Here is a 17,247-nt window from a genome sequence, read left to right as displayed (position 1 = left end):
AAGGGTCAGGCAGAGTCAGGCAATTGCCGACAACTACACACACCTGGCTGCCCTTTCCCTTCCCCATAGGGATAAAAGGCAGAGCACAAGAGCACACTTTGAGCAAGGCCGAATGCAGAAGGAAGCTGATCTTCCAGGATGGCAGTTTAAACAGAGGCGAAAGGTGGCAAGACCTGAAAGAACATCAAGGCGGGAGATACGCTGGCCCTTTTCAACCCAGACCCACAGAGTTTCCGACAAAAGAAACATAAGACCAGGAATAAAACATAACGTAAGAGGTGTATTTGTAAAGTGTACGTTCACCCCTGAAGGGACATCTTGGCGCTAATAACAGGTGTTTATTATTACCCAACTTAATGGTACTCATTTTATCAACCTTGGAAGGATGAAGGGCTGAGTGGACCTGCCGGGATTCGAACCTGTGACCATGATGTCAAACACAGGTCCCTGTAGTGGATGCATTAGAGGATGCATTTGTCCACTGAGCCACAGACCAGGGAATCGCAGCTGGAGAGTGGTGTGACGGATGTCAGAAGTACATGGAACCCTCCCGCACTGACAGCCAGGACAGGGAGACAAGGTTGCCATTGTGGTACCGTCCTTGACTCCGGCAGCAAAAGAAACACCAAAAAGTTCAGCACAGCCGGTGAGTCGGAAGAACCTGATAGTGGGCCGGACTGTGTTAGGCTCAAGATTGCAGTGGCAACATTAAGAAGATTAAGACACAGAGGTCTTTTGTGAACGGACTTGGTACCAGATATAGAGTGGTCCGGCACCATGTGGGCGCTCATTCGGAGGTCTCTGGCTGGTACCCCTGTCCTGAATACAGAGACTGTGTTTAGATAAACGGGTAAAGAAACTGCAAGTACGAAGAGGCCATAGGGAAGGCCGACGTGAGGTCCCAAGGTGGTCATACAAGGGTCAAGCCAAACCCCGTGTACGATTGAAAGTCCTTGACACGTTGCAGACGTTTTGACGATTGTAAAATAGTGAACCTAACTGAGGGAATTGTGAAACAGGTGTTTGTGCCCGGTGGAGGGGAACGCTGTGCGTATTGTGATTTTGTGAATAAGCACGCACTTGCCATATGCTAACAGAGTGATCCAGCGAGACGTGATTGCCCTTTGGATGTCTTTGTTTAAAGTTGGCAAGTGCTGTGGAAGGTCCGAGCCTGGATGAGGGGGACCTAACTAAACCTAGGTGGTTGTTTAAAAAGACATTGAAACTTTTGAATATTACAAATAAGGAGATTGTGATTGAAAGGCGATAGTGAAGCCGACTCAGGGACGTCAAGAGAAAAGTTGTGAAGAAGCATTGTGACAACAAGTGTGAACCCGACTAAGGGATGTCCACAGTGAGTGGTTGGTCTGAGCCCAATTGAGGGAGGCTAACGAGTGAGAGAAGGATCAGAGCCCGGCTGAGGGGGATCCAAGGGTGAAGGGTAATCACCCGATGTAAAGGTTAACAGAAAGAACTTTTGTTTAGTTGTTTTGGCATATCAGGCCCTCTGAAGCATGAGATTTTGCATGAGAACAGATTTGGGCACAGACTGCCCTGAGATAGAGAGAAGGGACTGTGAGCTTGTTCCAGAGAAGCCCAAGAGTGTGTTGTGCTCAAGAGTCCCGACTTGTCCCCTGCTAAAAACATGGCGAAGGGAGACCTCAGCCATAACATCCTGACTTATCATTTTGTGAACACTTTTTTCTTTTCTTGTGAATATTATCCCACACTATTTTGTAGCATAGTGGTAAGGATTAGAAATAGGTTTTCTTAGTATAAGCCCTTTTTATTTGACTAGACTCCACTAGGACTGTATTATTATTATTTGATGGTCGTAGATTGCTCCCATCATAGATTTAGGTTTATTTAAGATCACCACCCAATTAATCCATCACACTGAATCGGTTGGCTGCATCCACAACCACCAGTATGGCTTCAGAGCAGCCAGAGGGATGGAAACTGCTCTCCTGAACACCCCTGAATACTTGCTCTCAAACCTCGACTCCAACTCTCCCTCTGTTCTCATTCTCCTCTATCTATCTTCTGCCTTTGACATGGTTAACCATGCCACCCTCATAAATCGGCTCTGTGATACCTAGGGCATCGCAGATCAGGCCCTAGATTGGTTGACCTCTTTCCTTTCTGATCGCCCCCCCCCACCCCAGGTTCAACTGGGCCCTTTTCTCTCCTCATCACTCTCTGCTTGCCGCGTTCCTCAGGGCTCTATCGTCTTGCCGTGGCCTTTCAACATCTACCATGCCCACTTGATCTCCACCTTCCCTCCTCTTTTCCAGTGTTATGCTGATGACACACAGCTCTCCTTTAAGCTTCCCTCCTCTACCTCTTCTCCTTTCTCTCTCATTCCCGATTGTCTGACTGCTATTCAGACATGGTGTGCTACTAACAATCTCTGCCTTAACGCCAGTAAGAACAAGATCCTCCTCACTTGGACTCCTGCCCCCTCCATCTCTCCTACTCTCTGGCCCCCCTCCTTGAGCCCCCTCCTCCCCTCACCCTCGGGGAGGTAAAAATCCTGGGTGTCATCTTCGCCTCCTCTCTCTCCTTCTTACCACATATGACTGACCTTGCCAAGAAGGTTCACTTTCAGCTTCACCTCCTTAGAGGCTTTCTTCCTTTCCTCACCTTCCCCCAGAAACTCAATGGGCCTCATTCGAGTCCGGCGGTAAAACGCTGGTGCTACTGGCAGTTTGCCGCCAGACTCGTAACACTGTTTCCGTCACCTGAGATCACGGTCCCACCGGGATCTAGAAGTCCTGGCGGCCCGGCATATCAGGCGGAAGGAAAGTGTAAGTGTAAGTTGCTAATGGTGCCGGTGCTTCCGTGACAACTCTGCCTACCAGAGCCGTTGCGCTCGGTGAGTCACACCTGCCGACACAATGGCACCAGAAGGCAGAGTTGTAGTGTGGAAGTTCGGAAAAGGTGCCGGTACGGTGCAACCGGCACCCTTATTTCCGGACCGCTACACTTGTAATGAGGTCCATTTGTCTCTAGAGCTCTGGTCCTCTTCAGGCTGGACTACTGCAACAGCCTCTTCCTCAATCAGCCTCTTTCCTCACTCCGCATCTTCAACTAATCCAGCATAGGACTGCAATACTTATCCATGGCCTCAAGCCAAGGGACCGCTTCTCTCCAGCCCTAAAATCTCTCCACTGGCTCCCAGTGGCTGCAAGGATCATATTCAAGACCCTATGCATCATCCACATGTTTTTCTGGGGCCTGGAACTTTGCTGCATCCAAATATCTCTCCCTAAACACCTCCCTGCTAGTGTCCTTTGGTCCTCTAGCTCTAATTCTCTGCAGATGAGATGTTTCTCCAAGTAGAGAGTGTGGGATAGATCTCTTTCTTCAGCAGGATCCTCCCTCTGGAACGGACTCCCTGCCCCTCTCAGACATGAGCTGGATCTCCTTAAGTTCTGGAAGCTTCTCAAGACTTTCCTTTTCTCCTCCTCCTTTCCTCTCCCCTTCCCTTGCTAATGCCCCCCTGCCGCTGAGACTGGTTGGCTGGTCCCTTATGAGTTTTAGAGGGGCCAGGCCCTCCTTGATCAGTTTTAGCAAGCACCCCTATAACCAGCACTTGCCCTCGGGTACCTTTTCCCTGACTAGCCACTGAGTCTGGTCCATCTCCGTCCTCGCACTATTGACCCTTATCCCTTGTTCCCCGGGCACTTGCCCTACTGGGTTCGCCTTAGCACTTTCCCAGCCCCCTCCCTCTTGCATTCCCCTCCTCCCCTTTCCCTTATCCCATCCTTTCCACCCTGACCTGCCCCCTTGCCCTGCACTTCTTGGCACTGCACCTGCACGATCCGCATATCAGAAGGCTTAGTAGGACTGTTACTGTTATTTTTCTCCTCTGCCCCCCCCCCCTTCTTTTTTGCAGTGTGGTGCCTGTAAACACTGTTGCTGTATAGGTGCCATACGGATGCTTAATACGTAAATAAAATAAATAAACCAGTATCATTAAGAATGTGCGTAAACACCTCGAACATGCCCAGTCCGCTGCCAAAGGTTTGCGGGTGCTCACCATGTACCTGCCCGGTTTACCTACCTGGTGACAAGGCCTGGTTATCCACAAAAAATCTGCGTTTACCTGGGAAATGAAAGCTGCAACCCAGGTTTATCAAACCCTATGCTGTCCTTAAGATCGATAAATCCTGTGGCTATCCGCCTTCGCAATCCACCAAAATTGGCATATCGACCCAATGTTCCACGTTAGTGTCCTAAAACCCTATCTTTAGTGGAACGAGCTTGCTCCCTAAACCTCATAGCGTCACAGTCAATGGGGGACATCAAATATGAGGTGCAAGCAATACTAGAAATGTAGATAGGTCATAAGAAACACATGTTGTTAGTAGACTGGAAAGGGTATATAGGAGATTGAAACGTTTGGAAAATATTCATGCACTTCAACTGTTGTGGGACGTGGCAGTTAAAGGGGGATACTGTCATGGTTCATGTCTGCGCCCGACGTGGGTGTCCCAGCTTGAGGTTGCCATGGCAAATGCAAAGCTCTCAACTCACACGCTTTTGGCGGGTGTCACCTGCCTTGTAAAGGGATGAATCACCCGCCAAGCCTCCTGCACACTCATTCATTTCAACGGCCGTCTCACCCGCCAAAAACAAAATCGGGTGATTTCACCCGCCTTTGCAGCACAAATGGTTGAGAGCTATGCAAATGGTTCAGCATCAGGTGCGGCGCAGCCAGCATATCGATGCAATTCACATCACACGTCGAACGCCAAGGACGTGTGATGTCATCACGCAACCTGGAACACTGGTTCCCGGACACCACGGAAAGAAAAATAGACAATCGACTTCTCTATGAAGTAAGTTCAGTATTTTTTTTCTGCCTCGTATTTCTTGTTACCCAGCCTCTTGTACATTATAGCCCTGCCTTGTTAATTGTTGGACTTGCTATTGGATTATCCTTGAATGTGTCCTTTGCCTTCTGATCACCTGTTGCCGACTCTGCCTGCCTCTTGACCTCACTTTTCCTGCTGTCTTCTGGATCCTTCACTGGTAAACCTTAGTGTGGAGTGTGGACCTCGCTTCCTTGGATTTTGTTTTTGTTTCACATGCTTCTGCCTTCTGGGTTTGTCCAAAAAGTCTTCTTCTGGTATTGTGACCTTGCTGTACTTTGGAATGTACACTTCAGTCTGAACTCAGAATTTTTCAGCTTTGTTTTCCTTCCTTCCTATAGTTTACATCCTCTGTGCCATTGGGTCAGGTCCCTACAAACTTGTTGCTTTAATAACACTCGACCCGTTGGCACCTATTCGTCGGGTATTTTTTTTTCTTATACTGGCAGTTTATTTAGGTTTTCTCTCTCCCTACAACAGAGGTGACAATAGGTACTTGGGGGTATCATATTAAAAACGTAAACCGGTACCATTCATAACATATTGTATTTCTTGTCTTTCAGCCTGGATCCCCAGAAGGGCATTTGCGCTTTTTCACCCAAATCCCTTTTCACGTGCGTTCCTAACCTTATCCGGGACAACGTCTTTGAGAGGAAAATCACCCTCCATTGAGCAGACCCTGTGCGGAAGTAATGCCAACGTCCCTGAGAGCGAAACCATAGTGTTGTATGTCACCCCTCCTGGGAGCATGGTAGCTGCCAGGACTGGGGTAATGGTCACATGGTGATAACGATGTGACCAACATAATAAATGGGACGAGCCGCTTCCGGCTCATCAGTCGAACTAAGAACTGACTCCTGTGTCGTGGTTGATGTGCACCATGTTGGTGCTACGCAGCATGCCAAGGGCCCACCACATGGCGCGGCATCAGGACGGTGCCCCTGCTGGGCAATGCCGTCCCCACTGAATGGACATGTCGTGTGATCACAGCAACTGGGACACCCCGGCCTGGGTGCCCCCAAAGCCGGGGCTGCTGTGTGCTGGGTGCCCCCTGCCAAGGTATGTGGCTCTGGTGCTGTGTGCAGAGCAGGTGTCAGCCTGGTGATCCAGGCACTCTGTGGCATGCCCGGGAGACAATTGGCAGGCCGCTAACAGTGGCGACGAGGATGGTGGTCAGTGCCCTGCACTGGTTACGGTGTAGGCCACTGGAAGCCTGATTGTTTTTTTCTTTGTTTGGTGGCTGTTTCACCCACAACGGCGTCGGCCACGTGATGGCGAGGAGCAGTGAGGACGCGTGCCCGCCACCTGAAGAGAGGAAACATTAAGCAGCAGCTGGTGTAGCGGGTGGCCTAGGGCCCTGTGTTTGCTTGCACAGGCCACCTGGTGCCCTCGTAGAGGAGGCAGCGTAAGCCGCGTTTGAGGAGGAGGCGGCATCAGGAGCAGAATGCTGAGGCCAGCTGGCTACTCCCTGCTGTCTCCAGAGAGGAAGCAGGGAGGAGCAGCTGGACCTCGCGTGCCCCTACAGAACAAAGAAGAGCCCACTCCGGACACAAACAGGTGTGTGTGTGTGGCCTTCAGACGCCCGGGCTGGCGGCGGTGAGAAAAGAAACAGTCCATTGTGCCCTGCGGCAGCCCCAAAAAGAAGCAGCGTGGCATATTTACACCCGGGCCAGCTGTGATCAAAATCGAGAATGAGCCGCGATGAAGGAAAGGCTGAGCCTTTTATGGCAATATCAAGGAAATGGATTGAGGCCTGCGGCAACCCCGGAAGGTGGGGGGTGGCCTGATAACACCGGTGACGGTGACCAAAGAGGCATTGAAGCATGAGGCGGCCCCAAAACGAGGGATTGTGGCCCATCAAGACCTGGGCATGCCGCTGTGGAGAGAAAAAAATGTATATAGGAACAAAGGACATGGGGGCCCGCAATTAAGGGACTTTGAGGCCCGCATCGCCCCAATAGAAGGGGCATGGGCCATCAAGACCTGGGCATGCACCACAGTGAAAAATAATAAGGGGGAGAAACACCGGGCCTTATTTGCCAGCCTACCGGGACACATCAGGGGAGGCTGTGGGGGTGTGCCCACCCACAAGACAACAATAAGTTGTATGTGAGGAGCCTGGGGAAGCCGGAGTACCTTGTCTTCCCCCACAGCATCAAAAGGAGAGAGCCTGCAATCAGTGGGTGGCTCACGGAGCACTGAACTGTGCATCGGCAACCCAGCTGCCCCGAGGGCCCATTGACCGGTGTGTTGGCAGCAGGCTCCAGGTGGTAGCAATGTCATGCACCTGAACAGTGAAAACGGTGCATGGCTGCCCATGCCGGATGTGCGGTCGCCACCCCAGAGCCATGCGACGGATGACTCCCAAGAGGAAAGGGGGAGGAGTGGAGGAGGGTTGCAGCTCTCGCAAGTGCTTGTGCGCCTTATGCCGCCAAAGGTGTCCAGCAGCACCCCAGGGCAGAGGAGGAAGTGAAGATAGTGGCCTGTCATCCTGCCACCAACCCAGCACCCGGCCACGGTTCTCTCCCCACTATCTATAGACTAGGCCGAGGTGGCCCCTGATACCTCCAGGTGCGGCATTGCCAGTCCTGAACTTTCATCTTGCCACCAGCATCCGGCCACGATTTTGTCCCACCGTCTAGAGACTAGGTCGAGGTGGCCCCTGGTACCCCCATGTGCGGCTTTACCGGCCTTTGAACTCCTAACTGTCCTGAATAGTTCTCAATGGAAGTTGGACAGGTGTCCTGCGGGCCTGCAAGTAATCAAAGTGGACCCAGTAATCAAACACATCAAGGCTGGGTGCCCGAAGACCTAAACTGGCCCTGCTAAAATATTGTGTGAAGCTGTGTTCCAGCACTTGTGGGTTTTGTAGTGAGGGGTGCCATGTGTGAGCGATGGTGTTGTGTCAGTGGTGCAAGATCCACCTACCCAGGTTAATAAAGGGTGTGCGTGCATGTGGTGTTTCCTACGTTTCCCCAGTAGCTCACCAACCTTGACTGTTACCCGGGGTGACATGGGACCCTAAGTGTGTGAAGGTTAGTTGTAGTTAGAGGCTTAGTATTATTGTGTGTATTGTGGTGTGATGTTATGTTGTTAGGTCATTGTGGTCATTGTGAAAAAGGAGAAGTGTTGTATGTCACCCCTCCTGGGAGCATGGTAGCTCCCAGGACTGGGGTAATGGTCACATGGTGCTAACCATGTGACTAACATAATAAATGGGACAGCTCGTCAGTCGAACTAAGAACTGACTCCTCTGTCCTGGTTGATGTGCACCATGCTGGTGCTACGCAGCATGCCAAGGGCCCACCACATGGCCCGGCATCAGGACCGTACCACTGCTGGGCAACGCCGTCCCCACTGAATGGACATGCTGTCTGATCACGGCAACTGGGACAACTCCGGGCCCAGCGACCACGAGGACTGCTGTCAGGCCTGCTAAAGCTCCGGTATGGAGGGCGCACCTCACAGGGATGGGTGCACACACAACGGACTCAACTCACCCTGCCCACCTTCCTTATCGGATGGGCAGCGCCAGGCCACGCGGCTCCCCTTGGCTCCGCTCGTCTCCAACCAGAGATGCTGGCGACTGCCAACCATGCTGCAGCACTCCTGTGGCTTCACTGCTGTGGGCCCGGTATCCCTGAGGCCACATCAACTTATCGTGGCCGGCGCCGCCATAGCTTCCGCCTCTCCTCCCATGGGGCTGACGCCGCTTCTGCTTCTAGGGTGCCGGGCAGCCTTCCGGCAGCCCGCACATAACTATGCACTGGTACCCAGACTCCTCGTCGCCAATATGGTGTCCCACTCACGGGTCACCGGAGCAGGACACACCAGTTGCCGGGTTCACCCAGTTTCTCAGTCAGGCTGCGATCACGAACCAGGGCAGACCGCAGGGGGCACCCTGCAGGGTCTGCGGCACCAGACCACACATCAGTGCTGGGGGCAGACACCAGCCTCGGCTCTGTGGGCACACAGGCTGGGGCTTACAGGAAGGCTGTGGTCGCACGGCAGACACACCAATAATGAAGACTCAAGACACACAGTTTCCGCTTCCTGGGTCTCTGCTGCAGTGCCAAGTATGGGTGGAGGCTCATCAAGACATGTGAAGGGGTCGGAAACCGACTCTTGACCAGCCCATATGGTACAACACGCACGTCAAAGAGCTGTTGAAGATGGGGTACTTTGAGAGGTGGGCTGCGAGCGGAATAGATATCCTGGCAGACATATTACAAGACGGGTGCCTCTGGTCGTTTGTGGAGCTGCAGGAACGATATGGCCTGTCAACAGGGGAAGGATTTCGATATATGCAGCTATCTCGTGCCATTACTGCCCAATTCCCCTCCCTGGGAGAAGTACCGAGCAGTTCCCTGCTGGAGGCTAATTTATTCGCAACGGCCATCTCTGCTAAGGTCACGTCCACATTACAACGGGTGCTTACAGCATTTGGGACCGCAGAGCTTACTAGCCTGCGAGAGAAATGGGAACAGGACTTGGGTAAACTGGAACCGGAAGAATGGGTGGGGGCCTTGATGTTCCCTTGGGAGGTGGGAATGGCGGCACGGCTGTGGTTAATACAATTCAAAATCCTTCACAGAATGTACTATTTCTGCACAATGCTGACCAGATGGGGTAGGGTGGACCCTGACGCATGCCTTAGATGTTGTAGGGAAGGAGGTACTTTCTATCAAACACTCTGGGAGTGTGCACAGATCAGAACCTTCTGGGCAAAATGCACACAAAAACTGTCTACTTTATTTCACAGCGGCCACTGGGAGAGAGGCTAGACAACTCCTTGGAGATTTATCTAACCTGAGTCTACCAGAACCACAGAACAGATACAGTATATATATATATATATTTTTTTTTATTATTGAATATAATTGCATTGCAGCAACTTTTTCAGTTTTATACATATTACATAAATCCATTCTTTCATAAATAAGAGCAATAGATCAATAAACAACCATTTACAATTACAATTACAACCATCTTCCAAGTCAATATTTCACAATTTAAGAGTATTGGCAATTTAACATAATGTATATCAGTCAGTCCATGTTTAGAGATTTTAAAAAATTGATGGTGGCAATCCTTATGCCCATACATTCAGTTGCAGCCAGAGCGACCCATCTGTTACTTGGGTCTATTTGAGCAAAATACACAACATATTTGGCAAAGTGAATATTTCTTAAACTCGAAAGTTCCGGGGCTGTGCACTCCAATAATAAATGTTGCAAGGTTTCAACAATTGATTTGTTTTGACAAAACCTGCACCAATTGAGGTCTGCTGTGATTTGTCTCCTTCTTAGTTTAACTTCCCTAGTAGGCCAGATATTAAACCGCAGCCTCAGGATATCAGATCTAATGGCAGAGGAAGGAGCCAAGCACAGGTACGAGGCAGTGACTTTATAAGCTTTAGGTCCAAATATTGCAGAATCAAAATCTTTATAGGTTAAACACTTTACTCGGGTCTCAATCCAGTCCGTCATGTGGACTTTCTTCTTTGCTCTCTCTGGCTGATCTAATAAAAGGCTCAGTGAAATATCGGCCTTTACCATGATAGAGAGAACATTTGAGGACCACTGTTTCGGAAACATGTCTGCTGAGTTTAGTATGTAACTGGAGATAGATGACAAGGTAGAGTTGTCTTGTGTTGAGAGCAAACATTTACGAAATAATGCGCATAAGCGCCAATTATGTTGGGCAGTTAATGAAATTAAGCCCAATTCATATCGCATCATCACCCCAGGAATACATTGTGGTAAATGCAGAATGGCTCGCCAAAATTTGGCTTCTAATTGGTTAAGAAATCCAGTTGGTAAGATTTGCGTTTCCAGACCATAAAGAATAGTTGGTACAACATTTTGATTCCAAAACAGAAGGGCTGCTTTAAGTGAGAATTTGCCATACTTGGATACAATTATTCGAGTCTGACAAATTGCCATAGTTAGCTTCTGTTTAATTTTATTCAGCTGTGAATTTAATGTAGGACAACCGTCAAAAATAACTCCCAAATAAACATAGTTTGGAACTATCTTTATGGGAATTGTCTCAATTTGCCACTCTAACAAATGCTTGCGTAAACCTTTAGGGATAAACGTGACAATCTGTGTTTTGGCAGTATTTACAATTAACTCATTTTCTTTGAAATAGCTGCAAAGTACTGACAAAAGATTACGTAGGCCACTAGATGTTTTTGACACAAGCACAAGATCATCTGCATACCATAATGCACTAATTTTAACGCCATTTAGCATTGGGGCATCAGCCGCTATTTTAGTAAAGTTCCAACGGACATCATTAATAAAGAAGTTGAACAAGGCTGACGCTAAGCTACATCCTTGTTTTAACCCTCTATACGTATGAACAGGGGGGGATAAAAGACCTTCAGCGTTTAATCTTACAAAGATCTTAGTTTTTGAATGCAATGCGAAAATGATATCTATAAGAGTAGGGGGACACTCCGCCTTGATTAATTTGTTAATAAGTTTAGGTCTTGAAACCGAATCAAAGGCGGAATGTAAATCCACAAATGCAAAATATCTAGGCTGTCTCTTACACTGTGCTTGTTGTCGAATAGCATTTAAGGTAAGTAAGTTAACACTAGTGCCCAGGCCAGCCACAAAACCAGTTTGTGCTGGGTCACGTTGACAGGCTGCAGATGACCAGAGATTAAAATCTCTTAATACCAGCTTGGTGAACAACTTCCCAGGAGCGTCCAATAACGCTATCGGGCGATAGCTTTTGGCGTCCATGCGATCACCCTTCTTATAAATCGGGATAATCACGGACGAGCGCCAAGAATCTGGTAAACATTTGGTTTGCAAAATATGGTGAAATGCATTATTAAGGATTAGAGCCCATTCATTTATGTTTTGTTTAAACATCCAGTTGGTAAGTCCGTCAAGGCCTGCTGCTCTTGACGAGGACGCTGTTTTAATAAGGGACTGGATGATATTTTCAGTGCATTGCAGCTCCCAACATCTTGCAGCACTGCCATTATAAATGTAGTTACTCATCTTAGGATCGTCATATAAAGTGGAGAAATGTTTAATCCACACAGATTCAGGAACGCCATTAAGTTGGAAGTACGCTTGCGGAGCTGTGCTACATTTATTCAGCAGTTCCCAGATTAAACTAGAGTTTTTATTACAACATATTTGTAAAAACCTTTCACTATCTAATTGGTATAGTGCGGCTTTCCTTGACCGTGCCCAATTTCGATATTTTGTATTGGCAGACCTGACCGCTTTAATTTGTTCAAATAGTGGTAATTTTCGAAGTTTTCTGATCTCTTTGCGATGGGCTTTCTTTCTTTCATAGAGAGCCATATCAAACCCATGAACGTGACTTCTCGGCGGCCTGTTGTGAACAGGCTGGATATTTGCAAAGGTACTTAGAACATCTATATAGGACGTAGCCCCTTGTGCTCTTTGATTGTTTAGTAAAATTGCTTCATTCAAAGCCAACAATTTATTTGTAGACCACTTAAATCGATTTCTACCATTATTTACTGCCAACGTTTGTTTATAATAACGTGCGTTTTTTAGACAATCTATCGCTGGGACTGACCAAGATAGAGCTAGGAGATGGTGGTCACTGCTTGTCTGTTTTACAACGACAAATTTAGAGGCATTCACAAATATATTGTTAGATATAAAAACATAATCAATTGTGGATTTTGAGTTACCTCGCTCCCAGGTGTTCATTGAGGGGATATCTCCTATAATTGTGCCATTTGCCATTTTTAAGTCTAGATCTTTCATAAAAGACATCCACCTTACTCCATTGCGATTTTTACTCCTTGGATTATGCTCGACACATGAAAAATTTAGATCACCCATTACAAGGATTCCAGAAATATTGCCCTGAATGGAGATCAATTCAAAAAGAGACGACAGAGCTGTGTAAAAGCTTTCATCAGTGATGCCTACAGGGTTTCTGTACACATTAATAAGGGCATATGTGTGCATCTGAAAGGAGATCTTGACCAATTGTATGTATTTATTTGGCGCTCGCCAGGGGGAGATTTTATAACCCTTGCTTACTTTCACCGCAACTAATAGACCAGCAGTAGGTCTACCTTTGCCACTATGTTCAGCTGGAAGTAGACTAAGCTCATGGTCATCCCAGACGGGGGGCTTTAGTAACCATGTTTCTTGTAATGCTACAATATCATATATATTCAATTGATTATTTAATGTCCATTGCAAATGGGCGGAACCTCGGGTGTTCCAGCAGGCTAGTGAAATTTCAATTGGAGGCGAGTTTATTAGTGGTTATGAGTTATGATTGACAGAAGCCGACACGCCTATACGTAAGTCATTAGTACAAAAGTTACAACCACATGCTAATTGTGGTTTGAATTTTGAAGAATCTTTGTTACTTAACTCATTAGAAGGTTGGCGTGCTGGATCTTGAGCTAACAAGAATCCAAGATTGAATAATTCCATTCTTGCATTCCAAATAGTATTGCGGACCAATCCGGATTTAATCCACAATCTTACTACGGAAAGATTCTTATCACACAAGAACTCTATTTGATTTATGTCAGAAGAAGCAATAGCATCCAAACCTTCAATATCTCCAAAGATATTGAGGACACTAGCCCGACATAAATCATATTTTGGGTAGGACCCATCTCGGCACTTCAAAATTAAAGTATGAAACAAGCTGAACTTCTTTGACAATGCAGTAGTAACATCAACCGTGTGATGTTTGTCAGTAGCTTTGCCAGTTTCTGAGTTCGTTCTAATGTTTTCTTTTGCAATATCTTGTTTGTAACAACTATTTCCTGGAAGTGGATTCTGATTTAGACTAATGCCAGATCTATTGTTACAAGAAGGTGCTTCAATAACATTCTCATTATGTGGCTTATGTGTCTGAGAAGAAAGGGCTCTATCACTTGAAATTTCTGGCAGAGCCTCTGTGATTCTTTTTAATAAGTAAGAATCTACCGCAGCTCTTAATGAGGTTAACCGATCGGTACTGCCTGCTAATGGGTCAATTGTTTGAACATGCTTGACTTCCCTGCTTAAGGTTGGTTGTAAATGTGCGGTCTGCACAACAGGCGATGGTTGTATCTTGTTGGAGGTTGTTAACAATAAATTTACCAACTCATTCAGGGGATCGTATTCCACGGGCGGGATACAGTATATATACATTTTGAGCCTTACCTCACTGTGGCACCATCCCCTTAGACATACAATTTTCATGACATTGCAAATACAAACCCATTCCTCTTATTGTGTTTCTTTCTGCAAGACACACAACCCTAACATGGGATTCCACTTGATCACAGACCTGCAGTGCGAAATCCAACACATATGGTTTATGTATGTGCACTTTATGAGGCTATAGAGAGCTAATAAAAGGCTTCTTTGACTGGGCACTAACTAATTTCTCCAAACACTTTGACACTCTGGATATTTATTTGTGGTGTCCTCTCGTATCCTTTCATTATACGACCACCAGTTCAGTTCATCTGGCCTCTGTTCCTATTACAATCTTTTTCCTGCTAATTTATTTGACCTTCTCATAGGCCCACAGTCATCTTCGCTTCCAGCCACCTTTTCACAATTTTAGCCACTTACCCCAGAGAGACACTGCCAGGTGGCAGATGCTTCTTTGACCACTAGAACTAGAAATCTATTTCACAAACCCTAGCCTCAGCTTACGTGTGTTCAAAACTACTGTATCCCCTCATAATGGGTTTCTCCCTAAACCAATCTACTTTGGGTCTTGAAATGGAAGTTCTTCCTAAAGTGGAAGTGCACATACAGATGAGTGATTTTATTTTGTAAGATAACGTCTACCACAGTTTTCCTGAAAGGGGACCCATACATACGTGTCCACGGTTAAATTAGATTTAGTAAGATGGTGTTTATTGTACCTAAAATAAGGATTACGTATTTTTTATTTAACACTAAATATTTAAATTTTAAAAATGGCATTCTCTTTTCTCTACAACTGCTAACATGGAGTGACCATAGTTCTTGGAGGAAAAGATACTGTGAAAAACCAGAGAGTGTTTCACAACCCAGTCCCAGAGGTGCCATACTTAGGTGGCCAAGGAAAGGCCAATGCTTTTGGATCCCGTCCCTGTGGGTGGACAAGGGAGGAAGTATCACCTGGGTAGAGGGTCCTTGGGGAGTGAGGGAGAAGCACCCAATGATGAGACATGGTATCCACCTTTTTTCCACATCCCCTACCCCCTATCCCTGCGTATTTTATGGGAAACTGCAGCACCCATAATTCCTCCCCAAGGAGGAGAAAGGTGGCGAGACCTGAAAGGATGACAAGGAGGGAAGTGCTCTTGCCCTTTTCAACCCAGACCCATGAAGCCTCCAAGAAAGGAATCATAAGATCAGAAATTACAGCTGGCGTCTGGTGTGACAGATGTCAACGGTACATGGGGCCCTCCCGCACTGATAGCCAGGGCGGGAAGAAGTGCTTGCCACCATTGTACCGTCCTTGACCCCAGAACCAAGAAACGCCAACAAGTTTGGCACAGCCGGTGAGTCAGAGAGAACTTATAGTAGAGCGGATTGTGTTGAGCCCAAAAGGGGAAAGGGAACCCTGCTTTCTGGTTAGATTGTGAAATTGTGAACTACATATTTGGCAAATATGAATCTGGCCGAGGGATGCCTGTGAATTGGGGTGAATAGTAATACACCCGTGAATATTGTGATGACAAACATGAACCCGACAGAGGGATGTCCACAGTGAGTTGTTGATTTCAACCCGACTGAAGGAGGCTAACATTGAGAGAAGGATCGGAGCCCGGCTGAGGGGGATACATCTAAGGGTGAAGAGTAATCGCCCGACGTGAATGTTTGCAGAAGGAACTTTTTGTTTGTTTGTTTAATTCATCAGGCCCTCTGAAGCAAGAGACTTTGCATGAAAGAGAATTGGAAACAGAAGGCCTGATTTTGATAAAAGGGACTGTAGCATCAGGCCCTCTGAGGCAAGAGACTTTTGCATAAAAGGCTCTGATAGAGAAGAAAGGAACTGTAAGCTCATGCTGGAGAAACCCAGGAGTGAGTTGTGCTCACTAGTCCAGCCTTGTCCCGTGCTACAAAACGTGGGGAAGGGAGACCCCGGCCATAACATCCTGACTTATTCTTTTGTGAACACTTCTTTCTTTCCCTGTGAACATTATCCCACACTATTTTGTAGCATAGCGGTAAGGATTTATTTAGTATAGGCCCTTTTCATATCACTAGACTACACTAGGACTGTAATGTTGTTATTTGATGGTCGTAGCTTGCTCCATTCTTAGAGTTAGGTTTAAATTAGGTGTTTATCTCGCCCATTTTGCAGTTTAATAAACACTTTTTAAATGTGATCGCCTGTGTCTGTCTTGCTTTCCTACCATGACTTCCTTACACATGGTGTCAGGAGTGGAATGTGATTCAACTGATAAAAATTGAAATCCATGCTGATAATTGTTGTACCACCAGAAGGGAACAATAGAATAATTGAACTCCTTGACTCTGACCGCGTATCCACACTATAAGAGGTACTGTTCTAGCAACTACGTGTCCCGGCAGGTCAACAGGATCTGTTCTTTAAATCCCAAGTGTTATTAGACACTCTTCCTCTCTCACATTATAATATACAAGAGTGGGACCAAATAATACTGGCAGTTCGGCCAGTGGTTAGTTATCCCACACTATTTTGTAGCATAGCAGTAAGTATTGGCAATAGGTTTTTTAATTATAGGCCCTCTTTATTTGACTAGACTCCACTAGGACTGTATAATTATTATTTGATGGTCGTAGCTTGCTCCCATCTTAGATTTAGGTTTAGAGTAGGCATTTATCTCACTCATTTTTCAGTATAATAAACATACCTGAACTGTAATCACTTTTGTCTGTCTTGCTTTGAAACCATGCCTTCCTTACAGTACCTGCAACCGGTTAGGAGGTTGCAGGTGTAGATATAGAGAGTCAAAGAACACAGCAGAGAGGAGAAACAGGGAAGCCTGTGGGAAGAAGACCAGCAGGGGACCTGTTTTTGTATGAGGCAGCTGTGGTGGGACCTGTGAAGGAGTCAGGACACCAGCCAGCAACCCAGAGAGGGAGCACCAGGACGAAGACGCAACAGCAGGAGCTGCAGTGTCACAGAGGGAAGCGGGACGCAGTTCGTGTCCGTTCAGAGGCAGCCGAGTCATCAGTGTGTATACAGCAAGCCCTGATATGCGAGTGGGACTTACAGAACCTGGTTCACCGACCGCCAAGGAAGAAAGAAGAAGCAGGAACAGGTAACGAGCAACGCTGGAGACAGGTGACTGTCAAGAAAAGGCACTGGCTGACCAGGGAGTTCTTAGTGGGTTGACAGTGAGGTAAAAGATACAGCCAAAGAGGAA

Source organism: Ambystoma mexicanum, chromosome 3p (assembly GCF_040938575.1).
Source record: "Ambystoma mexicanum isolate Mex_15411 chromosome 3p, UKY_AmexF1_1, whole genome shotgun sequence".
NCBI lineage: Eukaryota > Metazoa > Chordata > Amphibia > Caudata > Ambystomatidae > Ambystoma > Ambystoma mexicanum.
The sequence above is the reverse complement of the archived record's forward strand: the minus strand, read 5'-3'. Positions refer to the sequence as shown.